The 25,420-nt window shown below is 34.9% G+C and overlaps 1 long non-coding RNA gene across 1 annotated transcript; it reads left to right on the top strand.

Moving 5' to 3' along the window:
* The first annotated feature begins 17,030 nt into the window (after window positions 1-17,030).
* Window positions 17,031-21,444, top strand: LOC135207140 (uncharacterized). The gene is made up of 3 exons (XR_010312917.1): window positions 17,031-17,173; window positions 17,413-17,515; window positions 20,903-21,444. It is a non-coding gene; the product is annotated as an uncharacterized LOC135207140 (long non-coding RNA).
* Window positions 21,445-25,420: the final 3,976 nt, after the last annotated feature.

The raw sequence follows: 25,420 nt of genomic DNA, 5'->3' as shown, positions 1-25,420 counted from the left end.
ACCCATTACATAATATATAATATATATACGGTATATATATATATATAATATATATATATATATATATATAATATATATATATATATATACATATATATATGCACACACATATATACATATATATTAAATACATACATACATATATATATATATATATATATATATATATATATATATATATATATATATTGTTTGTGTGTGTGCGTGTATATATCTTAAAGACAAAAGCATGCATATTTTCATGATACTTAAGGATGCAGCTTGCAATTAGAACTGAAATCAACCAAAACATACTTGTTTTCCAATTAATGATATAAAGCAATGAAAGAGCGTTCCAGGGGAGGAGAGCGCGTCATTTCCACCGCAAATTTAACAATACGAGACTCATTTCCACCTGACCCAGGAAGTCAAATTTTATCTTTTGATCAGGGTTCCCAAGTCAAGATGTCTCTGGCGAATTTCCTTTAGGTCGTCTGTTTATTTTGCTTATATTGCTATTGTGAGTTTGAGTTGTTTTGTTTTTGTTAATGTTGTTTAAAGTTATCTTCGATTTTTGGTTTAATAACTTTGGTCCTTATTTTATTTTCAATTATGCTTTGTTTGGGTTGCCTTTTCTTTGGCTTTGCTTATATTGTTTCGTTACTAATATTCTCTTTTTACCCTTTCTTAGATTTTGTCGACATTAATGCACCTCATGAATTTGCATCAACATTATTCGTTGTTTTGCGCCTAATTAAGAATTTTTAATCTATCTGCCGTTGTTTCTTTCAGCATATAAATTAGAAGTTACTACAATTCAAGATACATTTTTACTGAGAAATTTAACGTCCCAATTCGAATTATATGACTCCACTGACCTTCATTTTTTATTAACTAAAGTGAAGTTTATGTAAAATGGTAAAATGCTTGATTTTTGCAATTATTATTTCACTGAGAATGAATACTTGTTTGCAGAAGTGGTTCCTATATCAGCTGAATAGCAATACATTCTTGCGTGCGATGAAGAAAATAAAGATTATATATATTCATTATTTTTGGGCCACACACAGATATGTATATATATATATATATATATATATATATATATATATATATATATATATATATATATATATATATATATATATATATATATATATATATATATATATCTTCAAAGTATTCTTTAAAATTTATTCTGGGGCACATGTCAGTTTCCGACCCAGTTCTCATAGGTTCATTGCGACAGGTAACGGTGTCGTTCAGTGTCAGGTGAAGGCCTTTCAATAATTATGTCACATCAGCCCTCACACCTGTTTATCAACACGGTAATTAACTTGCCCCGTTCGGCATGGAAGTCTGTTGTCTTTTTTTTTTAAAACATTACTTTTTTATTTGTTCTTATGATTCTTAGTAGGTCTTGGTACTACTCCGTGAATATCTCTGCTTATTTATTAAGGAGAGAAAATTGTATATATATATATATATATATATATATATATATATATATATATATATATATATATATATATATTTCTTATCCTTTACTTAGCTTTACTTAGCTATACACACACATCATATATTATATATATATATATATATATATATATATATATATATATATATATATATAATTATATATATATATATATATATATATATATATACACATACATACATAAATGCGCAGTAAAACTATCCTTCTAGTGAAATTTAATACGAAACAAGAGAGATGGAATAAGCAATAATGTCATTGTTACACAATCGCGAGGACAAAAGTGAAAAACAATGATAGTGGAGATAAACGGCGAATATATTAGAGAGAATGAAAAGAACAGAGAGAAAGATGTTTCAGGAAACAAAGGTTTAGTACATAAAATACTCAAGTAGGAAAGCGAGGAATAAAAACGAGGAAAATACCGTAAGGTACTTCACTAACATCGTTGGAAAATAAAGGCCTCAGTTTTTAGTAAGTAAACTAAATATGTATATATATAATCATGATCAGTACCTGATCATGATTAATTTTTTCATTCAGAGGGTAAATGTTAAAATGCAGCAGGTGTTGTTTTCCTTGTTATTAAGTTATTAATTCCGAGGTAGAGCGAATTAGATATTAAAGGACATTTGTAGCTCGATGTATGTATATGAATCACGGTAATGTGATATGCCTTATATAATGGCTACGTGCTGTCATAAGCACTACAACGCTACCGAGGTCGAGGTGGGTTGATGCAGCCTCCAAACAACGAAAACCAGAGAGCGACAGGTATTTTGGGGGCGAAAGGCGGCATAAACTTATAGCCTCTTGCGGTGGTGGGGTGGGTTAAAGCTTCGCTGTCCTGGATTTGTTTGGTTTCAATGGTTCGCGCCCGGGAGCCGACAATTCTCTTATCGCCTAAAAAATTCCCCTTCGGTTGAGCATATATGAGAATATATTAATTCCGAGGTAGAGCGAATTAGATTTTATAGGACATTTGTAGCTCGATGTATGTATATGAATCACGGTAATGTGTTATGACTCATATAATATATATATATATATATATATATATATATATATATATATATATATATATATATATATATATATATACATATATGTATGTATATATATATTATATGTTTTTTTTTTCCACCAAACCTATCCTGCTGGAATAAATACCTTAATAGCAAGGGAAGAGCAATTGCTGCATTTTAACATTTGCCTTCTGAATTGAAACAATAAGTATGATCAGGTGTTTAAAGAAGTTTCCTTTACATAGCTATAGGGAAATTTCGATTGGCACCACGACACACCTACTATCCATACTATTATCTTTTTAGATATTTTCAGTTTACTTACCAGGAAATTGAGGCCCTTATTTTCCATCAATCTTACTGAATTACCCTAGGTATTTTCCTAGTTCTTACTTCTCTCCTTCCTCCCTGAGTATTGTATGTAAATCTTTGCTTACTGAAACTCTCTCTCTCTCTCTCTCTCTCTTCTCCTTTTCATTTTGTTTAATATATTCCCCGTTTATCTTCACTATCATTATTTTGTACTTTTGTTCCGACGATTATGTAACAATGACATTATTTGGGAAAAACTCTCTAACGCGAGAGTATATATAATGTTTTAAGAGGTCCACAAAAATAAAAAAAAATGTTGTGAGTTCGTGTATGATTTAAAAACCCTTTATAAAGCCAGGGAAGGGTTCGAAAGCTTTGTAAAAGATTTTTTAAATTATTCACAAACTCGCAACATTTTTTTATTGTGGACCTCTTAGAACAAAATGACATTATTGCTTTTTCCATCTCTATTGCTTCATATTAAATTTCACTATGAGGATCCTTACTGCGCATTCTTATGAAAAAAGACCTTTAATAAGAAAACTTCCTGAAGGGGAATAATTTAAGAGCCACGTGTGTACAAACTTACATAGCACAGTTCTATACTTTTTGTAACAATGGCAAGAAAAGTTTTGGGAAAAACATATTTTTCAAGCTTTGCAGTCTTTCTACTTAAAAATATAATAATCAAAATAATCCTCCGTTAACCAACAGAAATAGACAATTAGTGATGAAACTCAACGCATCACTGGCTGAGCCTAAAACTCAAACCAACCTAAATGAATGAAGATGGAAAAGTTACGAACGAAAACTCTTTTCCGATACATTTTCTTCTATTTGTAGCGCACAGAATGAAACCATCTTAATTAATGTATATTGGCATGGACAGTGTCCACAGGAATTTACTCTGAACGGATGAGTGATAAAATATCAAAAAGGTTTAAGTATGTGAATAAAAAATCAGCCGTCTGTCTCTCCCCTGTCTTTGGCCAGGCGAACCCCCGGGGCAATTTTAATTATTCCATCGATCAATGTTAGGTAAAGCTGGGGGGGAACCTTCATTGCTTTATGCCTTCGCTTGTCACTCGAACATGAAAATACTATGGCCACCTGAAAATGTTCGAGGGGTACCGTTGAATATTATCAAAACATGCTAGAAATAAATTCTTTTTATAGATATCAGCCAGACCTAAGCATTAAATAAATAAATATTATGGTCCTCGATTTCCAAAAGCAGCCTTTCTATAAATGTTAAAACTAGAATCTACGAGAGAGAGAGAGAGAGAGAGAGAGAGAGAGAGAGTCTTTTATAGTCAAGTGCTTGCTAATACTCATCAAGATGAGTGTGTCTTTGTATGTCAAGTGCTTGTAAACACACACACACACACAAACACACACGCACAGAGAGAGAGAGAGAGAGAGAGAGAGAGAGAGAGAGAGAGAGAGAGAGAGAGAGAGAATCACCTACTTCTGTAGGGTCGAACTCGTTAAAACAGGACTATCCTGGTCTGCGCCAATTATTTCGTTGCAAAGCATGAGTAAAAGTTCGCCATATGCTAGATGGAAAGGGTAATGAACTTAAGCAAATGGTTTATTTCCTTGTAAATTAAACCGTACGTTTGTTTCTGTGCCACTCAGTTCATAATAAGTTTCATTAAAAATCATAGGATATACCTGAAAATACCCCTCTTCACCGGAACCGTGAAATGATTAACTTATTTTACCATAAGCCACAATAACAGTTTTCAATTTCAGATATATTAAGTAGCATTTTAAGTATAACAAGTATGTTGACCGACAAAATCCATTTACATAATTAAAATGTTTTAATAATATACCTTTTATCGAGTAAAACAAAAACAAAAATGGTAGCCTTTCATTCAGTAACAAAAACACGTGTTTCAAATGTTACGACCTGACTAGACTAAGGCGAAGTGTATAGAACATCTAGCGGCAACCCTGTTTACAGATATCGATAATTTGTAAAAGTTATCGATATCTGTAAATAATTTGTAAAAAAAAATATAATGACATTTAAGGCTATGTTGTTGAGCTCAAGTACAACAATTAGGTAATAAAAGTTTTCTTATCTAAGCCCCATTTGTATTGTTTATCGGACTCAAAATAAGCAAATTGCTTGATAACGTTAAAAGATACATTAAGAAGGCTGCGTAGTTTACCATGCAATTATGTTTATTCTATTCTAGGTACGCATTCCTTCCATCTGCCCCAGTTATAAAATTTCAGCTTTCAATTAAAAAAGAGTTTCCCAGGATTTAAGTTAACTAAACGTGACCAAATTCCCCCTAGATCAATGGAAACCAAACTAATATCGGTAGCCATACGACACCACTAACAAGCTTTAAAGTCCACGGTCATTGGTATAAAGATGATAGCGTGAATCACTAGTCTGGACCATCATCGAGATGTTGACCTGTTCGTAGCTTTTGAATCGGTTACCAACAGCCTGGCTTCATCACGTTTAAAGCTACTGGCATTTAAGCCTTCACAATATCCTTATTCTTTTTGGGGACCTTAGAAGCAACCAAAACATACAATTGCCTTTCACATTTATTTTGTACGAACGCTTAATAACTGAAGCTGGCCACTAGTACCATGTCCTCTTTGCTTGTTTATGTATCAGATAGTGTGCGGACCTTTCTCGCTGAAATTATAGCTGTAAAGCCCCGGCCACACGAGCATGCGGTGTCTGCATACACGAAAGATTTTGTTCATTAACAGACCTGCGCCTCGTGTCATCCATACAAAAGACAATCATATTGAGAACTTACAGAACGCCTGTGACACTTGCGGTTAATGGCGAACGCGGCTGCCACGCACAATCATTGGATCATGATTAATGCCAAGATACGGCGATACCAAGACATTTCATCCTATTCAGTATTTATAAATCTATCCAATTTAGAATGCATCTAGTTTTGTTTGTTTGTGTGATGTTTTTACGTTGCATGGAACCAGTGGTTATTCAGCAACGGGACCAACGGCTTCACATGTCTACCGAACAACGTCGAGAGTGCACTTCTATCACCAGAAATACACATCTCTCACATCTTAATGGAATGCCCGAGAATCGATCTCTTGGCCAACGAGGTGGCACGCCAACACCTGACCACGCAACTGAGGCTCTTACATCCAATTTAGAATGTTTATAGTTAAAAGAAACTTTATAGTGCTAACACAGTTACGGCAAATTAGTTATTCTTAATTGCTCGTGAACTTTGTATTTGCAACCATGACCATTACATTTTCTTTTCTTAAGGTAATTTGTAACCACGGCAACTTACTAGGAAACTCGCTGGGAGTCTTAATTTTCTTAGTTTTATTAATTCTCTGCTTCCTTTCCGTAAACTATCTTACCACCAAATCCCTTAAACCAGGGTTCTTAATTTCTTCATACACTGCCTTTTTGGGGCTTCATGCCGTCACCACTGAACTCTACTCCAGCCCGACAATTGCATAGTTTCTATAGTCTACCATATCTGTATATTCGTTGTGTTAGGACTTTCATTACAGTCACCTTCGTTATTCATTACATACCTCGTTACAGTGCGTCTACCGGCTGTCTGCCAGAAATCCATTTTCGTGTGGCTAGACTTTAGTCTCCTGCATTGACCTTTTAATACCTCTTAGCTTGCGTATATGTACAGTTGCGTATATGTACAGTGCGTATATGTACAGTTGCGTATATGTACAGTTTGTTGCAGGATACACCTTCAGTGATCATAGTAACGATCACTTTGAAACAGATTTCAGCGATGTTAAAAGTAGTACTTCGTCCAAGTAAAAAATAGTGCTATGTCCAAGTTAAAAAATCGTAAGTTTGCGCCACTAACCAAACGTAGTCTTGTGCAATAGCCATTTTTAAATGGCCTGAAGCTCTTATTTGTCAATTGCACTTTCTGTATAAAATTCATCCATCATCCCTCATATCCAAGATTTATGGAAATTATTTAAGAAGGAAAATAAGAACTTTCATCTAGTAAAATTCTAAAATGGTTTGCGTCACTCCGTTATACAAGCTCAGATATCGAAACTGATCAAACTTTCTAAACATAGTAGTATGAAACTTTTAAGGTAAATTAGAAGGCTCCATGGAAACCAAATATGAAAAGTAAAACCATGAAAGTAGGTTATTTTGTTCTATTTTTTATAGTATCGTAAAGTATACAGCAAAATCAAATCCTACAACATTCAGGCTGCCAATATCTCTGCAGCTGCTCCACGGTACTTTTGAATTGTCAATCAGGAAATCTAAGCAGAAACATGCTGTCAAGTTATGTAGGCATGTCAAGACCCTTACACCATCCTGTTGGGAATAATCATGATTTTAGAGAAAAAAAATTAAGTAAACACTGGATTTTTTTATTTGGATTAAAGAAATTTCTTAAAACTATTCTAGGCTGCATTATGCTTATTTGATATATTTAATACCTTTATCTTATTTGGTTTGCCTAATCTCATATTTATTGAACATTTGAGGTAGCTTTAATATAGTTACTCTAAACATCGAACATATTTCTAACATTCACAGAGATTATTCCACAAATTAAAAATGGCCAAGGCATTGTTCAGGCACTTCTAGAAAAAAAAATCAGCTCTTTACTTGATAAACATTTAACCAGTGTTTTACTTGAAATGCAAAAGAAAGTTTGATTTCTCACCTTCGTATAGAAATAAGTTAAAGCTGGTCGTCGCCCTCGACATAAACCACCTTTAAGCTTCTCCAATTCCCGTGCCACCCGACAATAGAAACATTATGGCAAATCAAAGATTACGAAACCAATCTTGAATTAATCACCCCAACTTACAGGAGTTACAGGGTGCACATACCCACCTTCCACAGGTAGATGCCACTTTTCGTGAGACTATTTCTGAGCCCCCTATAACCATCCATTTGCATAGTTGTCATCGCGAAGCTGCAGTTCACCACATTAAAGGATTAATCCACCGCAATATACTGAACTTCAGCATCTCTTACTGTAAGCCTGACATAATTTAAGCACAGTACCTCAGGTTACCATCAAAGACACCAGTAAACAAATGGTTACTAGATTAACCTTAACCTTAATGTACCAGTGCACGGAGAGACCCAACATCCCCGAAAACTAATATTTAGTACTCTACTTTCTGACATCCTCCCAAATTGGAAAAGCTTAAATACATGTAAAGTCCATTGGCAAGGTTACAGCCATTCCAAAATTCAAAATTTCCATATTAAGATAACTCAGCCTACTTCAGTATTATGCTCACCCCATCTTAATGTAGTCACCACAAACAAAGCAGAGCAACAAAGGCCAATAAAATTCCTCGTGCCTCGAGAGGAGTCAGATTGTATCTACGTGTAGCCGAGATTAAAGTTTTCTAACTCAAAACTTCACCATAACCAACACTAAACCTGTTAAGCACTAATTACTAATAATTCAGCAAGGCCACCACCACGCAAGCTAAAAATTATGCTAACCACATACCATTAACAATACGGATAAAAAAAAACAAAAAAAATCAATAGAATTTATACAACCCCCGGCTCCTCCAAATCTTTACCTAATCTCTAGATGCCACAAATGGATTAAGCATCGAATCGAACAGGATTTAACCTAAATAAACATAACTTAAGACTTGAATAATGCAAATGACTTCTATCTACCAAGAACCTGAAGAGAAGATTGGATTAGTGCAGTATTAAATCTACTCCATACATTGTAGAAAATTTTTAATAAAATCGGTTCTATACATGGCAGACAAAAAATATTTACCATGTACAGACCCTTGGACCAACCTTTGCTAGAGCAGCGCCGCCACCCTAACAAAGGTGGTTCCAAATATTTAGACAAACTATACAACCAATAAAATAATCGTTTGTGGCCAAGAAATTTAAATCAAGAGTTAAATTGGAAGTTTTGCAGCAATATGTTTACAAATTAAAGCTGCTTCTATACATAATTTGAACCATTTGCAAGATGAATGAAGCTCTCCTGACTTGGCTTAAACTAATAACTAATTTTTAAATTGAAAAAATTACAAAATTTATATCCCAATAACAACTAAGTTAAACTCTGCCTTACTTTGTTGAAGTCTGACAGTTATGCGGGTGACCAACTTGATAAGCTACTTGATGCAACTTATAAGTTACTTGATGCAGACTTGGCACGTCACCATTAGGGTTTCAGCCACTTACCTGAAATAAAGTTTGAATCATTACAAATTTTCTTGTAGTTAACAAGAAGATATCAGTACATGTATCAAGACAGCAATACGCCAACAATCTTTTAACAGTTCACTTGATAGTAGTAAATCAAGACAGCAATACGCTAACAAATAACAGTGAACTAATACAGTCACAACAGTACACGAACACATTTAATGGTCACATAACAGTGCAATGCTTTTTTACCTTAACGCTACCTCAAAAGCGGTTATCAAATAAAAATGGATAGACTAAACGCCAACTCAAAAGCTGTTATCAAAATAAAAATGGATAGACTAAACGCCAACTCAAAAGCTGTTATCAAAATAAAAATGGATAGACTAAACGCCAACTCAAAAGCTGTTATCAAAATAAAAATGGATAGACTAAACGCCAACTCAAAAGCTGTAGCAAAATAAAAATGGATAGACTAAACGCCAACTCAAAAGCTGTTAGCAAATAAAAATGGATAGACTAAACGCCAACTCAAAAGCTGTTAGCAAAATAAAAATGGATAGACTAAACGCCAACTCAAAAGCTGTTAGCAAAATAAAAATGGATAGACTAAACGCCAACTCAAAAGCTGTTAGCAAAATAAAAATGGATAGACTAAACGCCAACTCAAAAGCTGCAATTTATTAAAATAAAAATGGTAAGCAAAATAAAAGAATGGACATGGTTCCCACGACATACCTAGGAACTAGTAATAACATTAATTGAGCCTCTTAAAGTTAGGAGTATTCGCCATAACACCCAAATTAAAAAGCAGCTCACACTAACACTCACAGATGTTAAGAGGAATACACTAGTAAAAAAAAAAAAAAAAAAAAAAAGGGGCGGGAGAGGGGCTATACAACAGCAATGCCTTCACGCACCTCATCCTTACAGTAAAAATACATACCTTACACCAACGCCAGGCAGATTAAACCACGAATTCAAAAGTTGATTGAAGTACCAACAGCGGACTGCGCGCACCAAAACAACGAAAATCCCACACCTCGCTAACACAGTCGCTGAAATCTGTCCCGAGATCGCTTGTCGCTTTCCACCATTTCGGCGAAAATGAAGCATAACCCTCAACTTGGTTTAGTGACAACCATGGACGCTAAAGAGAACGTAAAGAATGAAAAAAAAGCACTTACTCCTATCAATTGATTGTCTTCGTTTGTTTTTAATCAGTAATTTCACTCCTGTGTATTTTTCTCGTTCTTTCTTGAATGATAATATCCGTACTATAGGTCACGGAACGTTGCTGGTTATCAGCTTCATAAAAGGCCCAAGAAGGGGAGTGGCAACACTGGGATGTGCGTGGACTTCCTGAATATGAAAGTGAGTGGGAAAACAAGCGTCCTTCAGTGGAAAATAAATTCAGAAATACAAGTGTAGGCAAATGCTACTTCCATTCTAAATTACATTTCTGGTTACGGAATGTATCTGTTTATTATTCATTCGCTGTAGAATTTTCATTCCTTCCACTAGGTATTAATTTTTTTTTAATAATGGACAATCTGTTCGGATTTTATTTTCTTCACAGTTCATGGCGTTTTACTCTTGTATCATTTAACGGTTATTTATGGCATTAGACGGTTTATAAAATCAAGGATAATATAAAATGAATATATATTGATAAAATCTTATATGGGTAACTACAGAAAATATTAACATTGATTATTTGTAAAATGTGCACCCTAAGAGTTTTGTTAAATATTGGTAAATTTAAGTCAACTTTGATAAAATTCTGCATGTAATACCTCTAAAACTGTAAAATATTGTATATATTCTCTGATCATAATAATAATAATAATAATAATAATAATAATAATAATAATAATAATAATAATAATAATAATAATAATAATAATAATAATAATTACGAAAGTTAAAACTGTTTTGATGAGTTAATCGGTGATTTCTATGAGGTAAATGACACCACCTATTGTCAGTCAACTGAAAACTATACGACGCAAAATAATGAAAAAATCGTTTGTACGGAAGGCATGGATTATTTTTTAATAGAATGAATATTGGAAAATATTCTGGAACTCCTATTATAGATTCATTAATGACTATTGCCAAATATATCATCGTTATCGACAGCCTTGTTGCATTTTGAATGCTCGAGAGCGTGAGTAGTCTTATAATTCAATTATATGTAAATATTGCGATGTGAAGGTATAATACAAGTTACTATTATTGGACATGGGATGTTGCTTTAAAATGGAATTTCGGTTGATTTTAAACGAAAATGTATTTTGGTTTATCCCCCTCTTTGGGAGAAAAGAGCTGTATTCATTTTCAATGATTTCATATGGCTGTTCTATTATTAGGATGAATGTGCTTTGAGGAAATATAAAAAAATATTTTTGAAAACAGAAAGAGCTCTGAGGAAAATAGAAAAAAATTGTTTTGAAAACAGAAAAAGCTCTGAGGAAAATATAAAAATTTTATTTTGAAAACAGAAAATTAGTTTAGTTTCCTCCTTCCTTTGATTTCATAAAGAAATCACTATAAGGCACGAAGCTCAGAAGGTAATAATTGCTCTATGAAGTGAGTTTTCGTCGGTGTCACCATGCTACCCTTTAATAAAATAGACGTGGAAAGAGCAACAGAAGGCTTGAAAAGGTACACACACACAGTGGTTGGAAGCAAGCAAATCAGGACCACGGTACCCACAAGCACACAGCATGAATTCCCCCTCCCCCCACCTTCCCACCCCCTTTCCCTACGAGCTCCAGGGATCCGAAAAAGGAATCGCATGTGTAAGAAGTGAGGAGACAGGACTCGATACACAAGCTGAATTTGAATCGACGGCGCGGCGCGTGTTTACCCGAGAACATCTCGCGATGGGAGGAATCCGTAATACGCCCTTTCCCGGGCGGTAGCCTTTGATCTCCGCCTCGGTGAATTTATCAAAGGATTCGCATATTCCCACTCTTTCCTCTCTTACACCTGCCTTCAAAGGGCCCCCAGGGCTTGTTTCTTTACTTTCTCCACCTTTCCGTTTTATGTTTTATTTTTCGTGAGAGGTGGTCTCTCTCTCTCTGTTTTACATTTTCCATTTTTAATGCCACTGTGGTAATGCTCAAGAAAAAAACGCTGTTTCCGACAATTTATGTTTATGAATTCATTAGATTTGTATATATTGTACCCTCCTCATAACTTTCTTTTATTCACAGGTTTTCATACTATAAAGTTTTCACAGCTAGAAATCTTACAAAAATGTTTTGAATATCTGGAATAACGAAAACTATGTTCGTCAGTGAATAAATTTATAAGTAAAATTTACCAATGTAGATATAAGTATATTAATTATTTGGGTTTAATTTACCCAAATATACAGAGAAACTCTCTCTCTCTCTCTTTCTCTCTTTATCCTTTATTTCATTTTACCCACCTACCTCTGCTTTTTTTTAAATATAAATAGTTAGATAGATGGGGAGATAAATAGTTTCATCCAAAAATTTCCCGAATATCGAAATAGGTGATCATATTCACATCGGTTCTGAAATAGGCGGCATTATACCTAACATATGAGAGGAAAATTGAAAATCCGATATTCTGGAACGTACTCGCAAAGAGTGAAATCATGGAGTAACTGCAGCTTTATATATATATATATATATATATATATTATATATATATATATATATATATATATATATATATATATATATATATATATATATATATATAAATATATATATATATATATATATATATATATATATATTATATAATATACATATATTCTGACTTTCATGTGTGAAAATAATTTTATATCTATATGCATGAACATACATGCGTGTACGTATGCATGTATGTATGTATGTGCATAGAAGGATGAATGGTGGCATCAACAGCCAAAATATCAAAATATAGGCATAAGGAACTTAAAGACATCTAAGGCATTTGCATGGTTTTATCGTTGACGTTTCAGGCCTTGCTTCATTATCAGAGCTGTAAAAAATTATGCACAGATACATTAAAACAGTATAAAAGACTATATAAAAACAATTGTATGCGAAAAACAATTACAAAATATTCAGTTTATTAAAATGCCAGGTAAAAGGCATAACCAACTTACCATCCAAGCGGAAAGAAATAATACGAGTGACAAAGAGAAACGGTCAAGTCCAGGGTAAACTTATGCTATGAAAAGAGGGGTGGAGGCAGTTGGATTGTTTAACTTCGGGACTACCTATTTATACAAAAGAGTCCTAAGTGTTGCCATCTATTGAGGAGAACGAACCCTAGACAGAATTTCAAATTGATTGCATTCAATATTTATTTTGCATTTTTTAGCACGCTGCCGAATATTGGAAAACCCTGGATTCGACAGCTGGACCCCAGTACGATAGCTAACACCTCCGTGACAATCGATGAGGACTTTTAGTAAACTACTTGAGGTACCGACATATTTCTGCTGACTACATCGGGGGCAAGAAAATAAATACACACCATTCGATGTCATCAGAGGGTTCAATCTCCCTTCATAGATGTTTTCCAACCTCCTTGTCTGTCCTTATATTTGAAAAGGAACCTATGGAGAGATGATTAGTTGGAATGAGGTGATTGTTTATGGCAAGATAATTCTGTCGTGTTGATGAATTGATTCTGGTAATAAAGGACGCATCATGAATGAAAGGAAGACTCGAATAAAAGGGCGTTTTTGGGACTGTTGGAGAGCTGATTTTCGGCATGGTTTTATTATTAAGAAACTTATTTAGCTGTTTATAGAACAGACTAAGAGTGAAATAACTCAGCGAAATTATAATATAGAAATGAAATTTCTATCTGAAAGTCAGACTGGTTCGAAGTTCAGGAATAAGTCCCGTAGTAGAATGCTACGGAGTTTAACTTGAAATTGAAACAACAGAAACTGTAAAAGTGCCTACCTAACTTGGTAAAATTGTTTTTCCTAAAAATAGAGGCATGAAAGCTAATATATTATCACGTGATACCAGTGTCCAGGAAGGGGAGTTGTTCATCATTCGCGTAAATCTTATATTGGGGTGGGTCGAGAGCAACTATCAAGAACACATCGGCCTGTTCCCTGTTGACAAAGATGAAAGGATCTTTCTAACAGCAGTAAATGTCCTAATAGCTACTAGAAACTTTACCTTACAAACTAAACTAGATAATAAGTTGGCGTTTTTAGATGTTTTAAAACTTTATATTATCTGTGTACAGGAAGTTACGAGTATAGATTCCTACATGCATTTTTATTCAAACCATCATCCGAGAAAGAAAGTCCAAGAGATTGCAGCAAGTCATAGGAACCCTCGTGATTTTATTAACAGAGCATTCTGTAAATCAAGGAAAACATTTTACGAACTTGGTCATAAGAGTGATATTAACATGAAAAAACTTGTCTTTTCCATACTGTAACCATTATATGGCCACCCCTTGGCTGCTGAGCCATTTAATGTTAATGTCAATTTTAAGAACTGCGTTCTTAAAAAGATGTTAATCTAGAATTCCCTTCTACAGAAAAGATGAGATCATTTGCAATCAGTGTAGTAAAAAGTACTTGGGACAAGAAAACATCATAAATATAATGTCAGAACAGGGAACACAGTAAGTAGTTTATTTAAGCATATGGATAAATATAACCATACAATCAATTGGAAAAAATGCTGTAGAGATCAGAAAACAAACATTGTTGAATCATGTGATTTGGTTAACAGCATCCCGGGGATATACCAACTGGACGGACTACTTGTAAATACAATTTTTACACCATTAGATTTTCCTAATAGCTGTACGGTAGTTTTTATGTTTATGTATTGCTATCACTGAGGTGACATTATGACAAATATATATTTTTTTATCACTTGACCCTGAGGAAGTGAGAAAAAAAAATAAAAGTGCTTGGTCAACTCCTTGTTTATTCCTTTCACCAGCTCCACGACTGCATATGTATGTGTGTGCGTGTACACGTGTGTGTATGTGTACTTGTATGTATTTGTACACGTGTGTGTATGTGTATTTGTATGTGTGCGTGTGTCGTTGCGTAAATTTCGTTCGCATTATTCTCTTCAGTGTAGAGGCGCTAGAAGGCAGTATAGGTTAGAGTTAGATATTCATTTTCCCCATACAAAAAAAATAAGGTAATATATCTAAGTTTCGTTCCATAATTCGTTTTTCTGATTTATATGAAAATTGGATTATCAATAAATACTGACACGCGTAATCAAATATTAAACAATTCCAGGATACGCATCTCTTAATTGGTTTCCTGTCGAGGGCTTAGCTTTTGTTTGTTCAGATCCCCGAAAATAGAAGCCAGAAAATTAATTTGCACGCTTTTGGACTGTTAACCTTTTTGTTGTCGCTAGATGGTATATTCATGATAAATATTTTTTTCCAATCTAATTTCTTTTAATATGTTTTTCATCACCCTTTGGGAAGTTTCGTTATTACGCGTAAAAAAAACAATATTGTTTTAGTAATCTATGCCTTGCATGTTAAGATAGTTTAACTTATTTCGAATCTTAAATTCAGTTTTTAAAGGAATTTATGACCAGGCTGCTCTAGTTTCCTCATTCATTTCCTTGAAAAGGGGCCATCGTTGTTCTAAGTTCATAGCTTTTTGTGTGTGCCTATTTTTATCAGTTTGTTGGCTTATTTTGTATATAGATTATATTATATATATATATATCATATATATATATATATACTATATATATATATATATATATATTTGTTAGTCTTCTCTCTGTTCCAAATAAATGAGCACCCTTCTGAACAATAATAATTAAAATGTAATATTTCAAAGACGGCGAAGTAATTCGGACATTTTTACAGATATCTCGAAAATAATTACACCCAAATGTTGGTAGATTTTCATGCTTAATATTGCACATAAGCAATAAAAAAACATGCATTAGACCCATGCAACTCTTATCAACGAGCACTAGAGCCCAAATTTTTATTTTTCATTTTTTTCTGGTTCACTGACAAATAAGTGGAGAGAAATTTATCCAAGGGTTCTCTGTTGGAACGCAGTGATTTTTTTTTTTTTTCACGGGAGGAGAAGTGGCGCGTTGGATCTATTGTTCCCTATCGCACGACATACTGCACACACACACACACACACACACACACACACATACATATATATATATATATATACATACATTTATATATATATATATATATATATATATATATATATATATATATATGTATGTATATGTATATGTATGTATATATATATATATATATATATATATATATATATATATATTATTATATATATATCTATATATATATATATATATATATAGATATATATATATATATATATTATATATATACAAGAATAACCCAATAGCATAAAGTCTGTTCATGCTTTCGTGCATTACATATAACAACTTATGCAAAAAGGCTAACAACAGCGGCGAGGTATCTGACAATAGTCATCAGTGTATTTGTAAAGGGAAGTCCAGAATTTACTTAGCATTTAGTCTATCATAAAATGTGGCTAGTCTTTCGTTAAAACGGGTTTTCATTTATTTTACATCGCACAACTTTCAGCTACCCAACAACCAATAACAGGGTATCATTTACATGAATTACATCACTATATAAAATGGCCAGTTAACTTGCCTAGACAGTTTTAACTTTAATATGTCAAGTTATCATTCTTCTTCAAATAAAGCGAACTGATGAAGCAAGACCAAAATGTCATTCATTGTGAAGCAGACTTTTTACTGAACAAATAAAAACTATCAATGAAAAGAAGTGAAAAGGCAATGAAAATTTTTTAAGGTAGCTAAATATGCTTACACTCGTGTATCCACGAATGACCGTAGAAAAATGCGTGAGTGTGAGATAGCGGTTTAATAGAAAATCGGAGAGCGCCTCCTTCTAGAAATGAGAGCTTTTCAGTGTCAACGTTCTCTTAGTGTCCGTGGTTGTAAGTCATTCAAGCTGAGTTTACACGTCACTACCGACTCCTTGCCAAGGGGGAAACTTGTACTCATGACTTGGCGAGTTAGGTCGGTGTACTTAGATCTGGAGTTTGGTGGTTTTGTACGGCAGCGTGCGATTTATTGTAGTAAAGCAAAAACAAATTTTGTTAAGTTTTTTCCTTAGTGTTCAAACTTAAAATTTCTTAACTATGTAGAAAACCAGGCAATTCTTCTCATTGTAAGCTTATGAGGTCTTCGTTACTATTTAAATGTCTGAAGGTTAAAGCACTTTTCTTAGGATTTAATACTCAACATTAGTTTATCGTGGATAATATGCGCAACCAACTTTTCTGATTGCACTTAGTTTTAACGTTGTAACTAACTTTAGCCAGTGTTATGATTGTCTAGTGGTTTGCTGCTATTGGAACAATCGATAGATTTTTAAAAATTGGGTTAATTATATAACTTTCTTTCCAGGTAAGAAACTTTTTATGAAGACCCAAGTGACTGCCTGCGTTACGAAGTGACTGCCTACGTTTTGACCAATAAATTAACGTTAAGCACCAGTGACTGTCTTGCGGTAAGTAAAGTTGTTCATGGGTTAGGATAAATTATTTTTGCTATAGGCTACACGTTTTTTTAATGTAAGCTATAACAAAGGGAACTAGTTTCTTTTAATTTGCTGGTAATTTTCTTGTTAAATCTTTAATATAAAGTGGTGTTCGTTTAAAACTTTTTATACCAGCCTATTAAATGTTAGATTCTTAATATTCAGGAAGGTTAGTTCTTTGAACTTCTGATCATGTGTAAACTGTTAAATCATAGATATCATACAGACTTCGTGTTTAGATAGGGTAGTTCCTTCAATTTTATTTGATGTGAAAACTGTCAAAACTAAGTATTACTGATAAGATTTATATATTTTAGTTCAAGGTTTTAAATAGAGATTTAAAGCTTTAGTAACGAAAATTTAGCTAATGCTTACAAATTTTATTACTTAACTAGTTAATACAAGGATATCTGCCTAGTCTTAGTTTAAATTAATTCATCTGAATTTGATTTAACTGTAACATCAATTAAGTGGGACCACCTTTGATAGGGTGGCGGTGCTGCCCTAGCAAAGGTGGTCCAAGGACTATACATGGTAGACAATGTCTACCATGTATAGAACCGGTAGTCTTGACTTATTAAATTGAGTATTTTTGCTTGTTTTAGCGTAGTTATGCTGTCCTGGTTGAGGTTTTTGAGTTTGTCCTGGGTTGTTGCCGTGTCTTGGTTGAGGTTTTTCGGGTTGTTGCCATGTCTCGGTTGAGGTCTTTCGGGTTGTTGCCATGTCTCGGTTGAGGTCTTTCGGGTTGTTGCCGTGTCTCGGTTGAAGTTTTTCGGGTTGTTGCCATGTCATGGTTGAGGTTTTTCTGGTTGTTGCTGTGTCTCGGTTGAGGTTTTTCGGGTTGTTGCCGTGTCTCGGTTGAGGTCTTTCGGGTTGTTGCCGTGTCTCGGTTGAGATCTTTCGGGTTGTTGCCGTTTCTCGGTTGAGGTTTTTCAGGTTTGCTGTGTCTTGGTTGAGGTCTTTCGGGTTGCTCCCGTGTCTCGGTTGAGGTCTTTCGGGTTGTTGCCGTGTCTCGGTTGAGGTTTTTCGGGTTGTTGCCGTGTTTCGGTTGAGGTTTATCGGGTTGTTGCCGTGTCTCGGTTGAGGTCTTTCGGGTTGTTACCGTGTCTCGGTTGAGGTTTTTTGGGTTGTTGCCATGTCTTGGTTGAGGTTTTTCTAGTTTTTGTCGTGTCTCAGTTGAGGTTTTTCGGGTTTTTGCCGTGTCTCGGTTGAGGTCTTTCGGGTTATTGCCGTGTCTCGGTTGAGGTGTTTTGGGTTGTTGCCATGTCTCGGTTGAGGTTTTTCTGGTTTTTGCCGTGTCTCGGTTGAGGTTTTTCGGGTTTTTGCCGTGTCTCGGTTGAGGTCTTTAGGGTTGTTGCCGTGTCTTGGTTAAGGTTTTTCGGGTTGTTGCCGTGTCTCATTTGAGGTCTTTCGGGTTATTGCCGTGTCTCGGTTGAGGTCTTTCGGGTTGTTGCCGTGTCTCGGTTGAGGTTTTTTGGGTTGTTGCCATGTCTCGGTTGAGGCTTTTCTGGTTTTTGCCGTGTCTCGGTTGAGGTTTTTCGGGTTGTTGCCGTGTCTTGGTTGAGGTCTTTCGGGTTATTGCCGTGTCTCGGTTAAGGTTTTACGGGTTGTTGCCGTATATCGGTTGAGGTTTTTCGGTTTGTTGCCGTGTCTCGGTTGTCGTTTTTCGGGTTGCTGCCGTATCTTGGTTAAGGTTTTTCGGGTTGCTGCCGTGTCTCGGTTGAGGTTTTTCGGGTTGCTGCCGTGTCTCAGTTGAGGTTTTTCGGGTTGCTGCCGTGTCTCGGTTGAGGTTTTTCTGGTTGCTGCCGTGTCTTGGTTGAGGTTTACTCGGGTTGTTGCCGTTTCTCGGTTGAGGTCTTTCAGGTTGCTGCTGTGTGTCGGTTGAGGTCTTTCAGGTTGCTGCCGTGTCTCAGTTGAGGTCTTTCGGGTTGTTGCCGTGTCTCGGTTGAGGTCTTTCGGGTTGCTGCCGTGTCTCGGTTAAGGTCTTTCAGGTTGTGCGTGTCGGGTTTTTGGGAGGTTTGAGGGTTTTTCGGGTTGCTGCAGGTCTCCGGGGGTTAAGGTCTTTCAGGTTTTTGCGGCCGGTTGGTCTTTGGGGTTGAGGTTTTTGGTTGGCTGCCTAGTGTTCCTCGGTTGAGGATTTTTTTCCAGGGTTCGGCATTGCCGTGGTTCTCGGTTTGAGAATTTTTCAAGGTTCTGCCTTTGGCGGTCTTCGGTTTAGGGTTTTTCGGGTTGTTTAACAGTTGTTCGGAGTTCATTAACGTAATTCTTTATAGCTCTTAGTTCATATTTATATTTCTACATTAGTGCTTCGATACTGATGCTTTATCAATTGAGGAAAGGTCTACTTTGCTGTTTCACTCCTGTCTTAATGAAGCAATGCGTTTAGATTTAGTTTTTGTATGACTGGACAGAATGTTCTGGGTAATTAACTTTAGTAATGACCATGCGAAATGGCTGTAGCATTGCTAAGTAAAGTTTCATGCTGCCTCTTGTCTGAAAAGGTAGGGGGTAAAATTTATGTACGGTTTCGTCATTGGGATACTGCAGGTTTGTAGGAAATTTAATCTTATCCATGTGATCTAGGGGGCATTGGGTATGTGATATTTCAGTCTTGTTTAGGGAGATAATCGACTACGGTTCTCAGTTTGATGTAGAGCTGGTTAATTCCGAATAGATAATTCTTTACCAAAAAACTGACGAGATTAAACTATGAGGTTCATAAAGTTCAATTTAGGGAGGCATCTAGAGCTTAATGATTAAGTTTGTGGATCGCACGAGGTAAAAAGGAGTGCAGTTTGGGGTTAGTAATTTTGTGGCTTTAAGATTGTACCAGAACTAGTAATTCCTTTTGGTAATAGCCTTGTAAATACATAATTAGGAATTGTTCGTTCTCTGCATGGTTTTAAGATGGAATATATCTTAGGAGTTTTCGTTAGGAAGTAGCTTTATTTACCTTTAGACTACAATAAATCTGTTAAGGTGTAAAACTAAAGTGTTAAAATTCTTTTACATAACTACAATAAAACTTTATTTTGATTCTAATATTAATGTTTAAATTCTGGTATTAATTTCTGACAATACTTTTACATTTAGCCCGCCTTCAGATTAAATTCTGGTAAACGACGTTTGTGGGTATAGTTTATAATTTTGAAATTTCTTGGTATTCTTTTCCCCTTTTAAAATTTAAGTTTAATAGGTAGGCATATTCTTAATAAGAACAATGCCAAAGTGTTACAGTAAGCATAAAGCAAGTTTGAATGTTACTTAAATCTGTAAGATTATCAAACCTAATAATTATCCCCAATACTATACAAGATTATTTAAATGCTGTTTTTCTAACCATAGTGCTCCCCACAGAACACAGTGCGTAAGGGCCTCAAGCTTGCTGATCTTTTCTAGGAGGTAAATAACTACAGTGATTCCCTAATAACCACTACTAAGGACAATGGAGTTTCAGCTGAACTTTGTAGCCTTGTGATGAAACATAAGCCAGCAAGCTTCCCAGGAAAGCTGCAATTATGGTTTTCAATGGATAAAAAGAATTTATGTAGTTATGAAAATTTGCCATTGAAAATTTAATTTCTTTGACAAACTTAATTAGGATGATTTACAGAAATTAAAAAGTGTCTTGAAAATGTTTCTTTGTCAACTTAGGATAATTTACAGAAATTAAGTGCCTTGAAAATGTAGTTTCTTTGACAACCTTAGGATAATTTACAGAAATTAAAAGTGCCTTACTTTTACCAATTATTTAATCTAATAACCTCCAGGGTTAAGGGTATATGAAGTATCTATAGTAGGATTAATTTTGAAGGACTAGTTTGTCCAATTTTGATCAGTTATTTTTTTACTCTTTTGAAAGTTAATTAAAATTCTTCGATTAATCATTTAATATGAAACCTTGGCGTCATTTACTATGAAACCTTGGTGTTTTAAGTGAAGTGTGAGATGGCTTGGACTTGTCATAATCCCAAATATATACATAGTCTTAAGCTGTTGAGTCGGCATGGTGTAATCAGTAAAAATAGACAAAAACAGAATTGGTTGGTACGGCTTTGGTAATCCCAAATATATACCTAGTCTTAAGCTGTTGAGTCTGCATGGTGTAATCACTAAAAATAAAACTTAAAATTTAAAAGAAAATTGGTTGGTACTGCTTTGGTAAGTTTTAAAATTTTTAATCATTTCTAGCCATTAGAAGTTAGTTTAGTGGTTTCCTAGTAGCCAACAAAGTAGGGAAGCAAAAACTTAGGGAAATGAAAATCATACTTTAAAGTTAAAGGAATTGCATCTTTGGGTTAACAAGTTCAATGAAAGGCTTCACAAAATCTAAGAATTTAGATATGTTACCCTTTGCCCCAACTCCTAATTCGGTCAAAATTGGGAAATACTGCATATATGTTTGAGGTGGAGGGAGAACACTGAAGCCTCGTTTGGTATTTTAGTGTGAAAATAATTGCAGTTTGTAATGGTTAAGGCCTGTCCACACGAGCGGGCCTGATCGGCGTGCTCCGGGGTTGACTGGCAAATTCTGGTGGGCTTACCCGTGAATGTTGTCCACACATGTGGGGAGATGGAGAGGTAGGCATGCCCAATGATGCCAGGAGTGTGTTCAGTGCGGTACGGTAAACATGGTGGCTACCACAAAGAAGATATTGTGTAGCATGATAATTGCTTTGTGTGCCCATTAGAAGGGAGGTCCGCCGATCAGGCCCGGTCGTGTGGACAGGCCTTTACAGTTGATGAAAATACTTTCAGTTGACACTGACCTTGACATAATACATATGACATCTATATTAAATCCTACTTTAAACCATTTCTGTTGGGTTTGGTATGGCTGTAACCATGTCATGAGGTAAAGTAATTTTCCTGAAGAATTCTTCCTGCTTATCTGTAACTCTTTTTTACTGTTCTGACTGGTAACTAATAAATTTTAAGTTTTAATAACATAAAAAGATTGATGATATCTACTGGTGATTTAAGTGGGAAACTTTACTTAAATTGCCATCAGGGGTTTATGGTGTGACATTTGTGAAATTTTTTAGTTATTTTTCTTAACTCTATACAAATGAAAAACCATCTTAAAGTTGTTTTGTTTGCTTTTGCCTTCTACGTACTCTAGAACCAAATTAAGTGGCCCGTTGCTGAATAACCACTGGTTCCATGCAACGTAAAAACACCATACAAACAAACAAATTAAGTGGGATAAGACGAGAACCAATTAAGTGCTTTAGAGTTCCATTTTACATTGTGTTAAGCCTTAGTATAAGTATGAGGAATCTCATTCTACTGATAAATCCATTTGATAATGCACTAGGAATGTTGTTGTAGTTATTAACCTTAATTTTTTCATTTCGACACCTTACTCCGTAAATTATACAGTTGATGTGTATGTGGTTCATGTGTTGAATAACTTTTGAAAGTGACACCATAAAAATTTAAATGACTACTACTGGCACTGTTGTTGATTGTACTGTTCTTTAATTTTTTTCTGCATACCTTCACCACCGATAAATCCTAGGTGTTTTATGGATACTTCTAAAATACTCTTTAACCTTGAACCTGCTATTCTTTTTAAGAATGAATTTTGAGTTTATGACCAAAATGGTATCATTGAAGATAAATACTCGGGGCTTTTTTCAAAAATTTTGTTCCTGTACTAAATGCCATTCCATATGGTAGTCAATTGATGGCAGTCCTGAGGGCATATTTCTTGTGAATGTTGATCTGTAGAGAGCTGTTGAATTGCCGTTAAGAGATCCGCTTTAAAGATCTAAGACAATCTTGATAAATTTCAAATTCTAATGGATCTGGCAATGTGTTGACCTACCTGCAGTTGTGGATTTAATTATTGTGTAGTCTCCACACATCTAACCTGAAGATTTTCCCTCGTGACCGGAACTCCTGTAGTCCAATACGAGTAACTTTCTCACAAGAGCCTCGATTTTCTTGTTATTATTTTGATTTTCCATTGGTGATTAATTTTCCATTGGTATTTAAATTGAAATGGGAACTAGACTGGATGTGAAATTTATCGTAGTGACATCTGGCTTTTAGATTGCTATAGCTTTTGCATCTTTAACTGTACACATTTGTTAAAAAATGCTTCATTAATTCTGAAAATTTTAACATACAAAATTCCATCTTATCTACTTGTCTACTCATATTATTACCTCCAGCAGGTATGTCAATTTTGATAAGAATTGGTTGCCCATTTATTTTGAAAAAATGCCATTTCCTTGGAGCGTTGTTCATGGAATTTGAAATCCAAAGTCAAGTCTGTTTCCATTGCATTGTGAGAATTGTCATGCTTCGGCTTTAATTTGAATTAATGGCTACATATATCTGTGCAGCAGCCTTTTGAAAAACACGTCTTCACTGACTTGAGAAATGGCAATGATTTCTACAATTGTTGCATGGCTTTCTTGCAGCATGGTATTTTAAAACACAACTCTCCTTATCACATGTATAGGTTATATCTGTCCATATTACCCTGATACCTGTGTATAATGCTTAATGTACACCAGGGATAGATAGCCTTACCTTCCGGAGTAACCACAGTTTTTATATTTGCATTTTGTTATTGGACTTAACAGTTTTGATACTACCATTATACCTTAGCATCTATTATGCTTGTTTGATAATTAATTTCCAAAGCTATCGCTATGTCTTGTCATTTGAAACTGTTTATCCTTGCTGCCTGAGTTGCAATTTCCAGTCATTTTATCTATCTATGTATCTTGAAGTGATGATAACTCAAATGCAGCAGCTAATTCACTAGTTCTCAACCTTTTTCACTTCATTCCTCACTTCATGAAGTCTCAACCTTCATGTGCCTCCTTTCATGTCTTTTCAAAATTGCACACCCCTGGCCAATAAAAAAAACCGAGGTAAAGGATAAAATAAATTAATTAACACGTTGATGAAGAAAACCCCTTTGCTTTATAAGAACGAAATTTATTACAAACTTCAGTTATAATTATCTTAGTTGATGGATTTCTGTAATATGCTTAATGCCTTAAGTTAAATCACTACACTATAAAAACCTAGTGGCACCTAGCCTCGCAGGAAATGTAAAGTTAGTTTAGAGAAATTTAAATCAGCCTATGCAAATAACACATCAGTGGGAAGGCTGAAATTGTTTATTTCAACTCAGTTGATGAATCAGAGGTTGTCACTAACAATGCACATCCCATGTCGGGTTCCACATCCAGTCTGTTCCGGCTTTTATTCTTAATTTGTAGATGTATGAAGAAACCAGACTCGCATAAACAGGTATTTGAAAGGCATGAGTAGTGGAGTGCAATTTCAAAAACTTTTGATATGACTGATGCATTAAACACCAGAATACATTCCCAGAATCACTCTTGAGATCAAGGAACTCATCCTGGGCATCGCTGGGAATGTTAGTAATGTCAAGAGTTCCAGAGAATGGATTCCTTAGCCAATTTCCCTTCTTACTCCTTGAATTCTGGAAAGTTATTTTAAAGTTCATTTTCCAAGGATCTATAACAATATTTTGAAATTTATAATTCGTAACAGTCTACTATGGAACCCACAAATTCCTTTGCTAGGGCCCTAGGTTGAGAACCCTATAGCTAATTGGCTCAGCTTAGTCTCAGAGTTAATTGCTCAACTGGTGTTTGTTGTGATTATTGGAATTGAGAAGAGTTTGCAGTACTCATAGACTTTGGAGCAAAATATACCATGAGAACCAGAATACCTCCTTCCACTGTGTCGTCAGATGGCTCCAGGGTGTGGTAGACTTCTTGTACATCTAGGCAGGCAGTATGAAGTATCAATTTCTTTTACAGCTCGTCTTTAAGCTTCCCAGTAACTGCTAGGTAAATCTGAAAGTTGGCTATCTATTTTTTT

The sequence above is a fragment of the Macrobrachium nipponense genome, chromosome 11 (assembly GCF_015104395.2).
Source record: "Macrobrachium nipponense isolate FS-2020 chromosome 11, ASM1510439v2, whole genome shotgun sequence".
In the NCBI taxonomy this organism is placed as follows: domain Eukaryota; kingdom Metazoa; phylum Arthropoda; class Malacostraca; order Decapoda; family Palaemonidae; genus Macrobrachium; species Macrobrachium nipponense.
The sequence above is the reverse complement of the archived record's forward strand: the minus strand, read 5'-3'. Positions and strand labels throughout refer to the sequence as shown.